Source organism: Lynx canadensis, chromosome D1 (assembly GCF_007474595.2).
Source record: "Lynx canadensis isolate LIC74 chromosome D1, mLynCan4.pri.v2, whole genome shotgun sequence".
In the NCBI taxonomy this organism is placed as follows: domain Eukaryota; kingdom Metazoa; phylum Chordata; class Mammalia; order Carnivora; family Felidae; genus Lynx; species Lynx canadensis.
This window is the reverse complement of record NC_044312.2, coordinates 2,387,011-2,407,123: the sequence shown is the minus strand read 5'-3', so window position 1 is coordinate 2,407,123 and position 20,113 is coordinate 2,387,011. Positions and strand designations below refer to the sequence as shown.

Sequence of the window (20,113 nt, the reverse complement as noted above, 5' to 3'; positions counted from 1 at the left end):
TCTCAAAACTCTTAGCAAAGCGTTCCAAGACCTCAATAACCAGTCCCAAATATATTTCTAGTCTCATCTCTTGCTATTTCAGATGATGTATCATCTGTTTCCACCAAATTGAGCAGGCTCTGAGCTCTGTGTGTCTTTGTTGGTTTGTTCCTGGAAGAAATCTCTCCTCCCCCACCCCCCCCCACCTATTAAATATTATGCAGAGGCATTAGAAAACGGTGAGAGCTAAGCACAGATGTCAGATCACCTAAATTCGAACTTGACTATATTATACCATCTGTATCAACTATTGTTCTTACCTACCTACTCTCCGAGAATCATTTGAAATGTCTTCCTTCATTATAATCACCGGGAGACAGAGGAGCACGTCTCTCTTCACCCCACCCGGCATTACAGGGGCTTTTGTCATCTTATGTCCTCATTAGACTCGAAGTTCCTACAAGATCCGGACCGTGTCCCACAAATCCTGGTCTTCTCCTGCCTCTCCCTCCTCCTTGAAGACAGTCTTTTGCAATCTATTGAGCAATTGCCTAGTCTTCCTGGGAGGGGCTCTACCAAGCTCAGCTGGATATTAGCTAGAGGAATGGAAGCTGGGGGCAAGATCAAGGCTAGGATTGATACTGTTTCCTCAAGTTCTAGAGAGAAATAGAAAACAAGTGTGAGCCTTGATTTGGAGCAAAGATTTAGAAAATCGAAATCAGTCTCCAAGTGCATACTGTGATGGGTTGATTCGATGAAGCTAAGTATATACCCACCTTGAAGTGGGGAGAGAGGTGTTAGAGTACCTCTTACTCGATGAGTCTGCGTGTGAGGAGATTCTAAAATCCAATTGATCTGAGAGGTTAATTGAAAGTCAAAAAAGGGGCACCTGGGTGGCTATGTCAGGTAAGCCTCCAACTTCGGCTCGGGTCACCATCTCACGGTTCATGAGTTCTAGCCCCATGTGGGGCTCTATGCTGACAGCTCAGAGCCTGGAGCCTGCTTCGGATTCTGTGTGTCCCTCTCTCCCTGTTTCTCCCCTGCTCACGCTCTGTCTCTCTCCAAAACAAATAAACATTAAAAAATTTTAAAGATACAAGGAGGGCAGGGAATGTAACGTCTGGTCACCAAATCTAGTGGCTTATATGGAGAAATAAGAGGCAAGGAAATAAGGCAAAAATGAGCCAAGAGCCAGAGGGGTTATTGAGTGAGAGGTATTGATGTAAGCATAAAAAAGCTTTGTGGGCTGAACAGTTAGAACAGTTGACAGTAAGTAGTGACATACAACAACCAAAAGAGTAGTAATCATTTTCCTGGTTGTCTGGGTTGGGACAGTGGTTAAGATCTAGGAGCCTGAACAGACAGTGTATTGGGGAAGATGTTAATCAAAAATGCAAGCATTCAGTCCAAACAGGAGTTAATATGAAGGCATTTGGGGAGGGCAATAAAAAGGTGCAAGAGAGGAAACCGGGTAAGAACAAAGACCACAATTTCAAAGTTGAGCTCGAGAAGCAGAGCCTAGACAATTATCCGGACTCTGGTGACTGTTGCCTGGGGCGTGTCTAGGAATTGACCTGCATATCTAAGATTAACTCCCTCCAATCAAGATTCCCCAGCAGACAGGGTCCTAGGTCATGTTCTTTCGCGGATTTAATACATAAGCTCGGGAAGTGGGATCCCCAAGTTAGGGAACTGTGAAATCAGAAAGGCAAAAATTATAGCTTTAGGGGGACGGGGAAGGAGGGAAAGACAATGAAAATTCATAGAGAACTGTCACTGTAACTTGAAGAGTGGCAGGAAGATATGTTTGCTGGAAAGAATAGGAACGTGGCAGAAAAAAAGATTTGGTGTGGGAGCTGGAGCGCCAGCCTGGCGAACAGAAAGCTTATGGGGGATGACAGACCCACCGAGGTGAGCGTCCACCTCACTGAGCTGGTCTTCTTCGGATTCTCTGGAGTGTTACCTGCTGTATCTCACCTGAAAGGCCGCTTCCACGGTCAGGCAAATGCAGTTGAGTGTTTGAGGGTGCTGGCTCGGCAAGCCACACTGGACTCTGAATCCTCCCGGCTCTGCCCTCTTTTGACCACGTGATGTAAAAGAAGTTCACCAGTATGATTTTGGAGACATGGGTGGGAGCGGGGGTGATGGACAGGATATATTAATTATTCAACATTTAGGCGCCCAGACACCTGACGTTGGACCTCTCTCAACTGAGCCAGCTTGGAGAAGGGAGCGGTCTTCTTCTCCTTCCTAACATGACTGTCATCTTCTAAGCACTGCAAGGATATTACGAGATCCAGAGAGTTCTCCGAGTGGTTGAGGCCAGAGACATCTGTGCAGTTTTAGGGGACCGAAGCCTGGAGCACGTGGCAACTTCGAATGATGCAAAAACTGATAGAAAGACACCACTTAAAGAATTCAGAAAATTGGCAGGAAAATACGGAATTAGCAAAAGTTCTATTAATGTTTATTTGACTTCATTTTTAACCAAGCTGGTGGAGATCTAGGTAACATACATATTATCAAGGTTAGCCTCTATAACGGCTTTATGAAATACATGTGATTTCAAATATAATCTCAATGCTACAGAACACTAAGGATCAAAGTGGTGAAAGAAACACGCCCAAGATCGCAAAGCGATAGAAAATGAAAGCCCGGTTTTCGGCTGAATTTTATCTTTCCCTATGTCACATTCTTCCCCTCACCTATTCACCTGTTCCTAGCAGTAACAGATATATTTGAAGATAATAAAACTACGTTTCTTTGAAAATGTCCCATTTCTGTGCCAGCTCAGCCCATCCAGCAGGGTGCCCTGGAAAGGGTGACTGCTGTTTCCGGCTACTTGTATGTACTCTGTTTTCAAGGAATAGCACCTGGAGAAAATACCCAGCTGGCGTCTCTTCTGCTTAACAGAAAATGGCATCTCTCCTTTAACTTTGTGTATCTTCTGCCAGATAGTCTTACTCCTCCAAATTCTAAACCAACCACGCAGCAGTCATTAGCTGCAAGGATGTGTATGAAGTCCCCACCTCCCCCTCCCTCCAGTCACCAGGCAAGCGAGCCCTCTAATGACTCGTTCCAGAGACCTCATTTTCTGCATGGACCCCACTTTGACACATGCCTTATAACCATCTTACTCTTAACAGGTGTGTTGGGCAGGTGGTACTACGCGTTACAAAAATGCACATGCATCAGAGTTAGAGCTGATTCTGCATCCCCGTTTTCGGGGTTCATTGCCGCGCGACCTTGGGCAAGTCAATGCGTCTCTAAACTCCACCTTCTTTATCCATATAATATTATGTATCTCTCCCAGCGGAACACAGCTACATGAGGTTTTGCATTTGTTTTATTCATCTCCGTCTCTAACATCTACCACGGGCTTGGCACATAGTACATACTTAGTAAATACTGAACAACAAGTTTCTAGTCATTAGGCTATCATAAGTGCTTAATCCTGCGTTAATCTATACATTCATAGCCCCATCTAATCTGTACAAGTGTCCTTTAATGGAGGCATTGTTTTTGTTTATAGATGAAGACACCGAGGCTATAAAAATTTACGAGCTTTAATCAAGATTATGTAGCAAATCAGCATTCAAACCCGGGCCCGCCAGCTTGAATCCGTCTTATGACAGACGTATTTCAGGTATGTGCCTCCGTAGAAGATGTTGTGGTTTCGGTGTTCGTATCCCCTCAGAATTCACCTCTAAAAGATCAAGTTTTCTTACTGCAATCACATAAGGGCTATTTTTATTTTTCTGGCTGAGGGAGCACACGTGGCCGACACGCAGAGCAAGCCAGAAGCACCAGAAAATTAATGTCCTCGCAAGCAGCCATCAAATCAATGACAGATGGAAAGCTGGAAAAAAAATCTCAACTGTTTCACCCTTTGGTTCGATAACTTTAAAGCATTTTCTGTGGTGTCTCCTACGGGCTTGAGCCCTGTTGCTCACAGGAATAGCCTGCAAAAGAGCAGAGAAATGATCTAGGGTTCACGGGTGAACACCACCCAACTATGCTTCATCTTGATATGCCAATTTCATCGGTCTCGCTGTGAATATCCCCACTAACCGGGAGGGCTTTTGGATGCATTAGGCATTTTCAAGACTTATCTATGTCAAGATACCATACTAATATCCCGCAAAAGGCAAAGATGTGGGTGCTCTTGGTGGTTTTATGTATATATTCTATTTTGTAACAGTCATAAAATCTGTTGGAAGATTATTTCTAGGAAGTGACTGACTTCAAATGCTAGGTCAAAATCTGCAGCTTATAACGAATACCTAAAAATGTATTCTGTGTCAATTCCTTTTGCTTATATATTTTGCCACCAAATATGATATTTTTATTCAACTTTACAGCAAGCATTACTGAAGTTTCTAGAGTGTTTCATATTCAGCCATTTCATTAACATCCATCTTTCCTGAACTTTATTATTGATCCATAAGTAAGTTAGTCTGCCTTTCAGCAGAGCTTATAGATCAGTCTGGGAAATAAACTCAGAAGTAGAATTCAGGGTACACTCAGTTTACCCTGAGGTTTGGAAAATTCAACCATGCCCTATTAGTTTCATTTTGTGAGTAGCCTGTGTATTTTCCCAAATAAACTTTTTTGAGGCAACTTGGTTGACAGAAAACCAATGGTAAAATAGACTGTGTAAAGTCCAGAATTCTGTAGAAAGGAATTGTAACATGAATGGGAGGAAATAGATGCAAACTATGGGCCTCTGAATAACGTGGCACAAGAACATTTAATCAGGATCTAAGGGCTGACTTTAATTCCAAGAGAGCAGCATATCTGCTCCGCCCACCACCCAATTTCAGGGCCTGACTTGGTGCCTGGCCCAGAGGAGGTGCTAAATGATTTGTCAGACTAATTGATGAAGTATAGCAATGCATATTTTCTTGGAAAACATTGGCCCATTCTTAAGGCCTCCATGTTAAACTAGAGGCTCAGGCAGGAAACTCACTATAGTTAATGTCAAATTAGCTAAGTTTTATTTCTGCAAAGGTTTTAAGAACTATCTACCTCTCGCGGCAAGCGATACCATTAATTTCAGAAATAGATTTTCATAGGGAAAAGTAGCAATTACTCATCCAATGGCCAAATCTACAACCACCTTCAAATAAGGCCCAGCTTCCTGAGCACTAAAAGATAGGTGGCAATAAAATTAAACTCGGACCCCATACCGATCGGCTTGAACCATTTTCTTTGCCCTGTTCTTGCTCTTTGTTGCCTATCCCCATCTCTACCTGGCTTTTAACCTTCTTGAACTGTCTAGCAGCCCACGGAATAGGTTCACCCGGGATTTTCAATAGCCACTAATGCAACAAAACACATCCTAAACCAAAAAGTATGATGTTCCAGTTAAAGAGACTGCATTAATAATGTAGTAATGAAAAGGTGGAGGTATAAACTCCCAGGGATGGAATGAATCAATCATGAGAATAAAAGGCACAGCATAGGCAAAACGGTCACAGTGTCGCAAATAGTGTTGCACGGTGACAGATGTTGGCTACACTTGTGGTGAGCACAGCACAACATTTAAATGGAACTGGAGGAATCACTACCTGTACATCTATCAGCAATGTAACATTGTGTGTCAACTCTCCTTTGGTAACAAAAAAAGGAAACAGAATGTGGTAACGAAGTATGTGGTGCATAATGTAGTAAAGAGGAAAAAATGATCTCTGCCAGGGCATTTTTGCCTCAGTGGTAGACCCTTGAGTCCTGATGTTTTTGTGTTTCCTGAATGCAGACACATTCGTTTGGGTTTACCTGTGTCCATAACAGTAATGGGAAACTGCATTACTAGGAAAAGTTCCAATTTGTTATATGATGATGCTGATGCTGATGATGGTGACGGTGATGGTGGGGATGATGATGGTGGTGGTGGTGATGATGGTGATGATGGTGATTGTGATGGTGATTATGATGGTGATGATGGTGGTGATGGTGATGGTGATGGTGATGATGATGGTGATGGTGATGATGATGATGATGATGATGGTGATGGTGATGATGGTGATGATGATGGTGATGATGGTGATGGTGATGGTGATGATGATGATGATGGTGATGGTGATGATGGTGATGATGATGGTGATAGTGATGGTGATGGTGATGATGATGGTGATAGTGATGGTGATGGTGATGATGATGGTGATGGTGATGATGATGATGGTGATGATGATGGTGATGATGATGGTGATGGTGATGATGATGATGGTGATGATGATGGTGATGATGATGGTGATGATGGTGATGATGATGGTGGTTGTGGTGATGATTCTGATTATTACTATTATTATATTGTCCTCTTATTCAGTATATTTGCCCACAATTAAATCGAGTGTCTTCGTGACTTTAAATAGTAAATTCAGCCTTTCAATGCCTCCTGCTTTTGTAAATCTGTAAAGAAGTAGGACCTTTTTAAACGAAACCATCTACATAAAGGACAGAGAGAAATGCTGACATGATGAGCTCAGCACTGAGCACGTAATGCATATTTAATATATAATTTGAATCAAATCGAATTAATTTATTCCAATTACCGTCCTCTGGTTTTGCATTTTTCATAAATTCTCTCACTTGAAGGATAATAACTTTGAACAACTTTTAGATTTTTATCAAGCTAAATCATGTATGTATTCTTATCCCTCCTGGAAGAATTTGTTTTGACAGTCTCATACTTCAGATGGGCCCATTTTGCATATAGGCCTTTTGACCATTTTTTAAGGAACGTCATTTAGAAATAAATATTCTCTTGTTTAATCATAAGACAGAGATTGTTCGACCTTAAGGATCAAATATAAACAGTGGCAGAACCATGTGAATGTTTGATATCAGTTTCCCATTATCAACGAGTTACACGGCCCTGACAACAATTAGACACAAACACGAAATAGCTTCGCATGCATTATTTGTCACTGGTATTTCTCATTATTATTACAAGCACTTTGACTGGAACAAACACTAATATTGCTTCCATGCTATTTATTTTTATCTACGTATTTTCTATTTTGGCTTTCCTCTCTCTATAATATAACTTTCTAGAAATAATTCTTAAGCAGAGAGTAGAGTGTATTTCCCTGCCATACGGATTGATTACTACATCTGATAATAATCAAATGTAGAGAATTCTCATCTGTTGTAATTTCAAATGCATAGATACTGTTTCATGGGCAATGTACACAAAGAAAATATAGACCAATTTGGTGTAAAAACAGTGGCTCACCAGTGTTTATGTGACAGCCCCTGAGAGCTACCATGCCCCTGCCACACCCCATATCATTTCTTACAAAAATTCCAACTAAATACCAACCTAGAAGAAGAGCAGAGAAGAAGGAGCAGATGTGGGTAGCACCTTTCCATGCACCTGCAGCTCACCACCGCTCCAGTCCAGAGCTCCCCGGAGCAGGACGGAAGCCTCTCCTAAGGGCTGGCAAAGGCAGGAGGTAGTGTGCCTCCATCATCAAACTGGGAGATGCTGGTCAGAAATATAAAGCCATTATTAACTGATGAATAAGTAGATTTGTCCTATGTAGCACCCAGGTGCCCAAAATGGTAGCACATTTTTCCTACCCAAACCATTCTACTTCTTAGCACATTGATCCTAAAGTATCCCTGACAGCCAGGCCCACTCCTTCCACTCAGATTTAGATGAGTCCGTTATGCTAGATGTGCAGCACATACAGTGACTTCTTTGTTTTCTTTCCTTGCCTCTATGTCGTAAACCCTGAGACCAAAGTCTGTGCCTTGTTTCCTATTGTATCGCTCCATCTCTAAGATCACTACGCTTCGAAACTATTAAACTTCTAGAATGAAGTGAATGCATTTAAGATAACTTATGTGTTCTTACAAAGAAAAAATAATGACGGAGTTTTTCCTACAAAGAGATCCAATAACTCATGGAGTCATACTAAAAGTTATTAAGATGCTATCAAGAAATAATTATTTTACATGAAATGTAGTAGGGCAAAAATTGCAGTCATAGAAACATAATCAGCATGTGTTAAGTGTAGTGCAAGTCATTGCCTCCAAGTTTGTCCAGTTAAGTGAACTTCAAATTTAAATCATTCTCCTTGTATCTTCTTAGAAAGGAGAGCCTTGGGCACCTGGGTGGCTCCTTCCATTAACCATCTGGCTCTTCATTTCCAGTCAGGTCTCGATCTCATGGTCATGGGATCAAGCCTTGTGGCAGGCTCCACGCTGACAGCACGGAGCCTGCATGGGATTCTCTCTCTCTCTCTCTCTCTCTCTCTCTGCCCCTCCCCTGCTCATGCTTTTTCTCAATCCATAAATAGACTCTATTTAAAAAAATTGCTCTTGGGGCGCCTGGGTGGCTCAGTCAGTTAAGCAGCTGACTTCGGCTCAGGTCATGATCTCGAGGTCCGTGAGTTCGAGCCCCGCGTCGGACTCTGGGCTGATGGCTCAGAGCCTGAAGCCTGTTTCAGATTCTGTGTCTCCCTCTCTTTGACCCTCCCCCATTCATGCTCTGTCTCTCTCTGTCTCAAAAATAAATAAACATTAAAAAAAATTTTTTTAAAAATTGCTCTTGTTCTGGGGCACCTGGGTGGCTCAGTCAGTTGAGCGTCTGACTTCAGCTCAGGTCATGATCTCATGGCTTGTGGGTTCGAGCCCCGCGTCGGGCTCTGGGCTGATGGCTCAGAGACTGGAGCCTGCTTCAGATTCTATCTCTGTCTCTCTCTCTGCCCCTCCCCTGCTCATGCTCTCTCTCAATGCACAAATAAACTTCATTAAAAAAAATTGTTCTCATTCTAAAAATAAAAGACAGGAATAGCCTTTTGTGGTAGCCCACTTACAATCTCAAACACATAAAACACTTCTTTTATTTAGGTATTGCATACGAAAATGCTGGTATTGCATACACACGTAAAAACATTTCCTTCATTTAGTTATTGCATACGAATATGTTAGTGTTGTATGTTCACTAATATTTTACTAAAAACAATTTGGGGTGTAGAATATTATTGTCTAGGAATTTGAAAAACATTAAATTTTTTAAAATATTTATTTATTTTTGACAGAGAGAGAGAGAGAGAGACAGAGCATGAGCGGGGGAGGGGCAGAGAGAGAGGGAGACACAGGATCCGAAGCAGGCTCCAGGCTCCGAGGCATCAGCACAGAGCCCGACGCAGGGCTTGAACTCACAGACTGTGAGATCATGACCGGAGCTGAAGTCAGATGCCCAACCGACTGAGCCACCCAGGCGCCCCTGAAAAACATTTTTATCGTTACTTATTAATTTTTTTTAGTGTCACACGAGTTTAGAAGTGACCTCCCTACAGTCATAGACAGTTGTGAGCTCCATTAACTAAAACGGCAGTGCGGAATTGGGCCAGTCCTTCCTTCGTGAACTGGAGTCTCTTTGACGTGGAAATGCTGATGCCTTGGCGATTATTCCTCTGCCAAACTGGCCTCAGAGTCTAAAATATTTTCCTAATGACAAATTTCACTCTTTTTTTTTTTAACAGCAAATGTTCTTCCCTTAATTGTGTTTGTCTCTAAAGCCTTTTAAGCTTCTTTAGAAGTCGATCGTGAGTGGTGAGGCCCTGACTGGACCGGTCTACGTTGGTTCTTGACGTAAAGAGTGATCACGCTGCATGATAACCAGGCAAGCAGAAGCTGAAGAAACGGCACAGCAGAAATGCTCACCAGATGCCCGTCCTGTGCGCACCGGGCCAAGACGCCATGACTCAGTAAGGCTGGGCATCTGGATGGAGAGGCCGCTGGCCACAACCTCAGCACAGTCCCCTGTGATCCTGCCCTTCCAGACCTTGTTCCGACTCCAACCCCAGCTCTCCTTTCACTGTGGCCATGATGACTTCGTGTCTTGTCCTCTCATGTCTCCTTATTAACGCTCTCTTACGAACCAGTCTTGCCACTTGGAAGACTGCTGTTTCGGGCCCAGAGAAAGGGAGCCAAAAGCTCTTTCCACAAGGACCGATGACTTCTGGCAGCCACCGTCTGTCCAGCATTCCACTGCTGTCACGCTTCCAGGGATGCGCCCTGCACCCTCCCCTCAGCCCTCAGATCTCGCCTGGCAGGGACTGCTCTGTTCCGGAGTTCCATTCGGTTGCTCCTGTGGAATTCTGCTGGAATACTGCACGGCACACACACCCAGGCCCTCAGTTTGTTGATTTACTCATGGCCTCCTTTGTTGGATGAGTTTTGGCTTCTTCCCAATGCCTCCTTGGCCCTCAAGACTGCCTGCGTAGGCCTGGTTCTTGAGAGAGAACTAAATTCAGACAGAACGACAACGGCTGCTTAAAAAGTCTCGTGCCCAGTAGGGAAGCTGGGCACCGTTCCTACTGAAGCCTGAAGACGGACTGAGGCAAATGAGTGGAGCCTTGCACAGGGTCTGAACTCTGAGGAGAAACAGCAGGGTGTTGTGGAGACGAGTATTTGCTTTTGGTGGACCTGGGTTGGAACAGCAGCTTAGTCATACCCTAACTATGTGACCTTCAGAAAGACATTAGAGTGGCCTGAGTTTCGATATTCTTCTTTGCAGAAGAGACAGAGGACAGTATTTGCCTCACCCGGCTAGGGCGGCAGTAACTGTGTGCGTGGGTGACAGGTTCTCTGGAGAGCGCCTCCCACAGAACACACCGCGGAAGGGCGGCCCTATGGTTGTCTGTTTCCGTGAGATTCCACGTGGTCCTCCCATCAACTCCGCACTCCTCTGCTTCACTGACGCTGCCCGGGCTGACCACACAGCACAGGGACAAACAGAAGACTACCTTGGGATAAATGCAACATTGAAGAGTACTCAGATATGAAAAAGGACAAGAACCACGCGCACACACACACACACACACACACACACACACACAGGAAAATAACCCTCCCTGTGTCAAAATTATGAGGTCTGGTTAACAACTAACATGAAGCAAGTCTGTACTTGTCAAGTAATAATTTAGGGGCAAACGAGCTGGCTTTTGTTGATTTTAAACATATCTTGTGTGGGGGAATGGCTGTTTTGATATCAGAGTCCCTTTTCCTACGGTGCCAAACCTTCCAAGAAAACTGTCACTCCTAGTAGATGTATTTCTCAAGTGAAAGCACTGAGCCTTTGAGGAAATAGGACTGCTTTTTGAGTCACACAATGTTCGTGAGAGTCATACACAATTCTACTTTAATTCTGGGCTTCGCTGCGTCCTGCCTTTGCTCATGGCAGCGTTAGAAGGAAGGTACCCCTCTTACTTCCGGATACACAATCCTGCTCATCCTTCCGGGTCCACAACTGATCACTTCACCTTCTCACAGTGCTTCCCAACCCCGCCCCTACCCCCCACACACCTCCAGCTGATAGAATCGCCCTCTCCTCTATACTCTCAAAGCACTTGATATGTTCATGCCTTCTGATAGATAACAATTTTGACTAGGGGCTGCTGATTCAGATACTTGCTCCAACTCCCTCTCACACGTGACTTCAGAACTGGTTTTCTGTATGTGTGTTCATGCTAGATTCCATTTTAAGTTTCCAAACTCTTAGAGACATACCTTGAATATTGCAGAAGTTCAATGAATATTTAATGAATGCATGAATTTACCAGACAGTGGATCTTTCAGATTCTATTGTCTATTATGGAAGAGACTGGGCTAATTTTGTTAATGATAGTAGGTGTTCAGGAGACATCTGGTTGGTGAACAATGGGTGGGACATCCATATGGCCCATGTTGACGTTCCAGTTAGAGGAATGTTCCAATTAGGATCATTTAGATCGGGAGAGAAACACAAGACGCAGCTCCATGACACATCTTGGCAGGCTTTTAAGAATTGGGAGGACCAGTCGTAAGCATCGCTGTGCAGAAATCACACAATGCACCGAACATAATGAAATGTGTAATAAAAATTCTTCTTTCTTAATTCAGCAGCATTGTTTTTTGCCCTTCTGCTCATTAGGCATTTACCTTCTTAATAAACTTTAATTTGTGTGCGTGTTAACTGCTGAAATTTAAGTGAAAGTGATTATTCAAAATCATATTAAATTTTACATGCCTTAAAATGCACCATAAAAGTTTATAAGGCAGTGGCTATCTCAGATTACACGTGTGAGGTGTGTGCACGTCAGACATAATTATATAACGCTTCTGATGCTTAGTGTGCATGAACTCCTTCAATAATTAAAAGGGGATCTATGGCATGGCAAATGTGACATATGTGCACAATATAACACCAATTTACTAGAATGCTCTCAAAATGTGTTATTGTCATCAGACGAAATACGTGAGTAACTAAAAATTAGGCAGGAAACATTTTTTTCCCGTCTAGAATCAAGGAGTGTTACGATAACTTCCTATATCGATGGCCTCCTAACTGGTCCACTTATCTTCCACTCTTCCCTACCATCTGCACTGATCCTTATAATATGTAAGGTAGGTCATGTTACTTCCCACTGCATTTGAGTTAACATGAAACCTTTTACCGTGCAAAATAACTAAGGGAGAGAACTCTCACTGTGGGTCATAGTGTGGACTGCGTATATTGTGATCACCAATGAGAGTCAAAGCATTCCGATTCTTGTCTCTCCATCACAGAGACCTTGATTTCATTGGTCTGGGTTGGAGTCCAAGCATGAGCATCTTTTTTTTTTCTTTTAAGTTTATTTATTTTCAGAGAGACATCATAAGTGGGGGAGGGGCAGAGAGAGAGAGAGGGAGAATCCCAATCAGACTCCACACTGTCAATGCAGAGCCTGACACAGGGCTCGATCCTACAAACTGCGAGATCATGACCTGAACCGAAACCAAGAGTGGGACGCTTAACCACCTGAGCCACCGAGGCGCCCCCCAAGCACGAGCATCTTTTTAGAGTTTCCCAGATAATAATAATGTGCAGCCAATGTGCGAAACACTTTGGTTCTCATTTTGAGGGAGAATGAGCAACCATTGGTGGTTTTTAAATGGCCAGGCAAAAGAATTGGAATTAGAATATGAAAAAAATTTCTAAATTTACCACTTATCATTTTCGTTTGTGAACCGAAAGGGGAAGTAGCCAGTTCACCCTCTCTTTTATTAATCCTTGAGTCATTTTAACATATCTTAAGAAAGCATAGCAATTCATCTAGAATTCATAAGGTTAATGACGTTTTTGCACCCATGCCACTAGAACAGATCATTCGTTCACCTGTTCAGCAGCACGCCCTTTGTGTTTGCTGTGACCACCCCCACACCATCCCGGATGCACAACACAGGAAAATGAACACCCACAGTTCTGCTCGTCAGGGTATTTGTTCTTCACCAGAGGACAGACACGCGCACAGATAACTCCATGATGGCGTAAGACATTCTTTAGGAGTAAAGATAAGACAAGAATAATATGTTGTTGCAGGTGGGAGGAGGGTCAGTCAGAGAAGCTTCAGAACAGAGGTACCATTTGCCCCATGGCCTTAAAAGATGGATGGGGATTGACCACGCAGAGAGGAGAGAAAGAGTCTTCAAATTTGAAGCAATGGGAATAGTGATGGGCTGGGGGAAGTATCAGAAGACACAGACTGTTGAAGACCTAATGAAGAAACAAGGCATAGAGCCTAGAATGTGCTGGAAGGGATGGTGTCGGATGAAAATAGAAAAGTAAGTCACATGATCTCAACCTCTTGGGAGGTTCAGTTTTTCACAATCATTTCTTGATATGTAGAGAAAAAGACTTAACAGATTTTGCTTGGGAATGTTTCCAAGCTAGAAACTGAGTTTACAATGTGAGAGTTGGCACACTTGGGTGGCTCAGTTGGTTAAGGGTCCGACTTCTGCCCAGGTCATGATCTCACAGTTCGTGAGTTCAAGTCTCGTGTCGGGCTCTGTGCTGACAGCTCAGAACCTGGGACCTGCTTCAGATTCTGTGTCTCCCTCTCTCTCTGCCCCTCCCCTGCTCATGCTCTGTCTCTCTCTGTCTCAAAAATAAATAAAAACGTTAAATTTTTTTTTGAAAACAAATCATTCTCATTGTGCACGAGGTGTGGCCAAAATATCAGTGTGCCCTAGCATATCCTGCACTGCACCAAAATTCCTATTTATCTAGGCATTGGGAACTACTTCTTGGGAGCCAAATTTGGCCCAGCCCTTGCTTTTGAAAATAATTTTTTACTGAAACACAGCTATCCTCATTCACTTACATATTGTCTATGGACCCTTTTACACTGTAATGGTAGATTTGAGTATTTGTGACAGAGACCTTACATGCTGCGAAGGTAAAAGATTTACTATTTATCCTTTATAGAAAAAAAAATCACCAATCACTGATCTAACAGGTAAGAATTTTCCTCTATAAAATCCCAATTGAAGTGAAAATTAACCAAATAGCCAAAGCAAACTTACGGAAGAGAAACAAAGCTGGTTGCATCACACTCATTTCAAACAATGCTACAAAACGACAATACTTAAAGCAGTATGGTATTGGCATTAAACAGATAAATAGACCAACAGAACAGAGGAGAGAGCCCAGAAATAAACCTACATGTATACGGTCAATATTTACGACAAAGAAGCCAAGAATATACAGTGGGGTTGGGAAAACTGGACAGCCACATGCAGAAGAATGAAACTGGACCACTGTCTTACACCATATGCAAAAGTCAACTTAAAATGAATTGATTCCAATGTAAGACCTGAAACCATAAAACTCCTAGAAGAAAACATAGGCGGTAAGGCCCGTAACATACGTCTTGGTGATACTTTCTCAATCCAAAGCAACAAAAGCAAAAATAAACAAGTGGGACTACATCAAACTTTCAGCTTCTGCTCAGCAAAGGAAACTACCAAAAAAAATGAAAAGGCCACCTACTGAATGGGAGAAAATAATTGCAAATTATATAGCTGATAAATGGCTAAAATCCAAAATATGTAAAGAATGCATGTGACTCAATAGCAAAGAGGTGAGAACAAACAAAAAAAACTGGTTAAAAAATGGGCAGAAGGTCTGAATAGCCATATTTCCAATAAGGACATAGTAATGACCAGCAGGTATAAGAAAAGATGTTCAACATCATTAATCATCAGGAAAGTACTAATCAAGACCACGGAGATATCACCTCACCTGTTAGAATGACTGTTATCAAAAAGACAAGAAAACCAAGTAGTGTTGAAGATGTGGATAAAAGGGAACATTTATGGACCATTAGCGGTAATGTATATCGGTGCGGCCACTATGGAAAGCATTATGGAGTTTCTTCAAAAACTTAAAACTAGAACTACTGTATGATCAAGCAGTTCTACTTCTGTGATTTTATCCAAAGAAAACAAAAATGATAATTTGAAAGTATGCATGCACCCCCATGTTCACTGCAGCATTATTTACAATAACCAAGACATGGAAATGACCTAGGTGTCCATCAATGAATGAATGGATAAAGACACTGTGGCATATATACAAAATAATAAAATCTCTTCATTTGTGACAACATGGATGGACCTTGAGGGCATTATGCTAAGTGAAATAAGTCAGACTGAACAAGACAAATACCGTATGATCTTATATGCAGAATATAAAAAAAATACACCAAACCAAATTCATAGATACAGGGAACAGATTGATTGTTGCAAGAGGAGGTGTGAGAAGTAGGAGACATGAGTAAACTATTATCTTTAGTTTAAACACTTTTAATAAAACTTTAAAAAAAATTTTTTTATTTATTTTGAGGGGGGGAGGGGTATAGAGCTGGAGAGAGAGAATACCACCAGGCTCCATGCTGTCAGTGCACAGCCCGACGTGGGGCTCGATATCACGACTGTGAGATCACAACCTGAGCTGAAAACAAGAGTTGAGAGCTTAACCGACTGAGCCACCCAAGTGCCCCCCAAATTTTTAAAAACATATGGAGCAAATGCAAGCAGAATCAGATGAACTCCACCTTTTACGTAGGTCGAATGGTCCCATCTTTCTCGCAGAAGAACTGAGAAGAACAAATTAGCTAATATATTAGGGCAGTGAACACGGGGCCTCATACAGAGTACACACTCAATAAATAAGGTCACTGCACACAGGGCTAGTTGCTTCGTCAAACCTCCTTCTCACTCTCCTCCTTTCTAGTAGAGTTCTCCTTGGGCACAAAGTCATCTGGTTAGGATCCATATTTCCTAATTTCCCTCACAGACAGGTGTCTGTGGCTTTATGATTAAATTCAGGAGAAGAAAGATGAGTAGAAGGGATACGTGCATCTTCCACATTATCTCTGATTGAAGACCACGCACCTTCCCTGATGTGTGCCTTTTTCTCCTCATGAAGGAGGTCAGAAGGCACAGCAGAAAACCAACACAGACTATGCAGGTGAGGACAACGTTCCAGGAAGACGAAGAAACAAAAAGATGGAGGGAATCTGGGTTCCTGAGTGACCTCAGGTCTGTGTGTGTCTGTGACAGACTACGTAGAGCAAACACGTATATGAGGGAAATAAACCCCCATCTTATCTGAGCTACAATATTTTTAACAGATTTATTGACGTATATTTGACATACGATAATCCGCACATACTTAGACTATGCAATTTGGTATGTTTTAATCTATATATTCACCTGTGAAGCCATCGCCACAGTGACACTCATGAAGAAATCCATCATCCCTCCAAGGTTCCAGGTGCGCCTTTGGAATCCTTCCCTGCTCCCCCCTCGTAGACCCCCGCCCATCGCCAGTCAACCATTATCTTTTGTAGCCTTTTTGTCAGAGCACCTCAACCTCTATCTAAACTAATGCTGACCTTATTAGTTATTGCCATGAGTTTTATGTCAGTTCCCAAAGAAATGTTTGGCAAATGTTCCAGCTGATGGATATGTTCTAACGTGCGGTGGGGGGGGGAGGGTGAGATGAAGGAAGCAGTTGAAGTGAGTGGTTTAAACCCTCAGAGGCAACTACTTGCGTCATTGTGGACAGAGTCTATGTCTCACTCATCGCTGAATCCCTGGCATGTACCACAGCATCCTATCCTCAGGACTCAGCACATGCTACACTGGTGTATGGCTGAGAGTATAGTGACATGAGAAGAGAGAAGAACATGGTCAACACTTCAAGTTATTTTATAACTATTCACTGAGCTTGCATTAGGAGACCAAGATTAACAGCGTATTTTTGGCCAGTTTTCCTTCAAAGCGAGCACAGAAAAAAAAAAGTATGTTTAGGTACAGCAATTATGGGGGAAAATATCTTTGATCTTCTTCTAAAATATTTGCTGAAGGAGAACAAAAGTAACAAAAATATTCGATGTTATGAAAGCCCTCAGGAGAGGAATGTTTTTATTTGACATTTAAGAGCTATCGCTGGTCGTATCTTTTCCAACTCCTGGTCTCCAGCTTAAGAGCAAAGAACAAAAGCAGAAGATGAAGAATAAACAGAATGAATAATGTTCCAGGGAAGAAGTGAGGAGCAGGAAGACAGAGGAATAGAAACTGAGAAAACCTCCCTGCCAGCCTCAAGGGGTGCCCGGGCCCCGATGCCTTTTGTTCTTTGGAGCTTTTTACAGACCCAACCTTCACTCAGCCAACCAGAGATGAGGGGCCGGGGACGATGCTTGGAGTTGGGGGTAAAAAGGTAAAAACGGCACTGTTGATGAAGACACGAAAGGGAGAATACAGTCAGGTAAACATATATATGAATTATACACAGAGAGACCACACATTCCAATGTTCTCAGGACAGTCCTAATTTATACATGCTAGATAATGTCATTTTTGCTAGCACCTTTTCACTTTCTAAAGGTCCCACATTGGGCGATACATGTGGTGCTATAATAGAAATCTTCACAGTGTCTCAAAGGACAGGGCGGTTGGGTCCGCCCGAGGAACTCCAGAACGATTCCCTACAGAGGGAACATTTAAAGGGAACGTCTCATGTAAGTAGCTACAGGCCAGGAAAGGAGGAAGAGGGCTGGACCTCCAGACGGAGCGAGAGTTGTGGGCCAAGATCCAAGGTCACAAGTGAGCACAGTGTGTTCAGAAAAGAAGAGGGAGGCAGAAAGGAGGAGGCTTTAAGAGGATGAAAATGTATTTGTATGAAAAATGTGTGGACAAGGGAACAGAAAAGATGAGGGATGAGTTCAATGATTCCTGAGAATCCATCTGGGTTGATGAGCACAGTTCATGGGAGGGTTCCATCTGCCCACCTGGCAATTCCTCTAACAACATCCATGAGCTCAGGTGTAAAAACAAGACAACATTTGGATCCAACATTTTTTGAGAAGACAAAACAAAAGGACAAAGGACGAACACAGAGCTGAGTAAATTGGGAAGTACAGCCAGACTGGACGATGGGGAATGTAGGAAAAAAATAATGGAAGAACCTAAAAGGCTAGATTAATGGATCTCAAATTATAGTGTATGTAAGAATATCTAAGTGTTTGCTCAAATTACATTCTCTGGTGCTTTACAGATGGAACTCCTAGATAGAGAAAATCTGGTAAGAGTCTCAAAAATCTTCTGAAAGGGAGGAGTGTGGTTGAAGCTAAGGTGAAGACCTGAACAGAGAATTACCGAACTCCATGCAAAGGGATGTTCTGCTTCTCTTTGAAAACACACTTACATAAACTGTTCTCTTTAAGGAAACACATTATTTAGCCCACTCCTTCATTGCTATCATTTCTTGCTCAGTTGTTCACTCTAAAACAGATTCCATTTAAACGAGGAGGTGAAAGACCTGTGTATCAAAAACAATACAACAGTGATGAAAGAAATGAAAGATGACACAAATAAATGGAAAGATATTCAGGGTTCGGTAATTAGAAGAATTACTATTTCTACCACACTGCCCCAAAGCGATCTATAGATTTAATGCCAATGCTATCAAAATCCCAATGGTATTTTTTTTTTGCAGGAATAGAACAAACAGCCTAATATTTGAATGGAACCACAAAAGACCACGAACAGCCGAAGCAATCTTGAGAAAAAAGACCAAAGCTGGTGGCATCACACTTCCTCATTTCGAAAAGTTCTACAAATCTGTGGTCATGAAAACAGTAGGTATTGGCACAAATCAGACACAGAGATCAGTGGAACAGAATAGAGAGTCCAGAAATAAACCCGTACATACATGGTCAATTAATTTATGACAAAGAAACCAAAAATGCACAAGGGAAAAAGGAAAGCTTCTTTGGTAAATCGCGCTGGGGAGGCTGGACAGCCACGTGCCAAAGAATGAAACTCCGTCACTAGCTTACAGGACACACAAAAATCAGCTCAAAATGAATCAAAGACTGGAATTTAAGACCTGAAACCATAGAACTCCTGGAAGAAAACATAGACAGGGAGCTCCAGGACATCTGTCTTGGCGATGATTTTTTTGGATTTAACACCAAAAGCAAAGGCAACAAAAGCAAAAGTAAACCGATGAAATGACATCAAACTTCCAGTTTTTGCTAAGGAAAGGAAACCAGTAAAAAAGAAATGAAAAGGCAACCTACAGAGTGGGAGAAGATTTTTCCACCTGACACATCTCATAAGGGAATAATATCCAAAATATATAAAGAACTCATCCAACTCAAGAGCAAAAAACAAACAATCCAATTACATTATGGGCAGAGGATACGAATAGATACGTTTCCAAAGGAGGCATCCAGATGGCCAACAGACGCATGAAAACATGCTCAACCTCACTCATCATCAGGGAAATAGAGATCAAAACCACAATGAGATATGACTTTACACCTGTGGGGATGGCTATCTATTATCAAAAAGGAAGAAAACTGGGGTCAGCAAGGATGTGGACAGAAGTGAATCCTCGTGCACTGCTGGTGGGAATGTAAATTGGTGCAGCCACTGTGGAAAACAGTATGGAGTTTCCTCAAGAAAACTGCAAATAGAACAACCATATCATCCATCAATTCCACTTCCGGAAATGCATTCAAAGGACACAAAATCACTATGTTGAGGAGATATCTGCACCCCCAAGTTCATCGCAGATGTGCAATAGCCAAGACATGGAAACCATCTAAGTAGCCGTCAGTGGACGGATGGATGAATGAAGAAAATGTGCCGTATACACACACTGACATATTTTTCTTCCATAGAAAAAAGAAAATCTTGCCACTAGTTACATGGAAAGACCTTGAAGGTATTGTGCACAGTGAAATAAGTCAGACAGAGAAAGACGCATACTATATAACCTCACTTACATGTGGAATCTAAAATAA

At 42.3% G+C, this 20,113-nt stretch overlaps 2 long non-coding RNA genes across 2 annotated transcripts in view; both read right to left on the bottom strand.

The window, feature by feature from the left end:
* Nucleotides 1-3,309: 3,309 nt before the first annotated feature.
* Nucleotides 3,310-5,876, bottom strand: LOC116738346. The gene is made up of 2 exons (XR_004344198.1): nucleotides 5,758-5,876; nucleotides 3,310-3,941 (listed from the first exon to the last, which is right to left on the bottom strand). It is a non-coding gene; the product is annotated as an uncharacterized LOC116738346 (long non-coding RNA).
* Nucleotides 5,877-6,240: 364 nt separating this feature from the next.
* Nucleotides 6,241-20,113, bottom strand: part of LOC115525992 — a 34,679-nt gene continuing 20,806 nt past the window's right edge. The window contains exons 6-7 of the long non-coding RNA XR_003972507.2: nucleotides 7,304-7,468; nucleotides 6,241-6,390 (exon numbers count right to left, since the gene is read on the bottom strand). This is a non-coding gene — a long non-coding RNA (uncharacterized LOC115525992). The remainder of the gene's footprint in view (nucleotides 6,391-7,303; nucleotides 7,469-20,113) is intronic.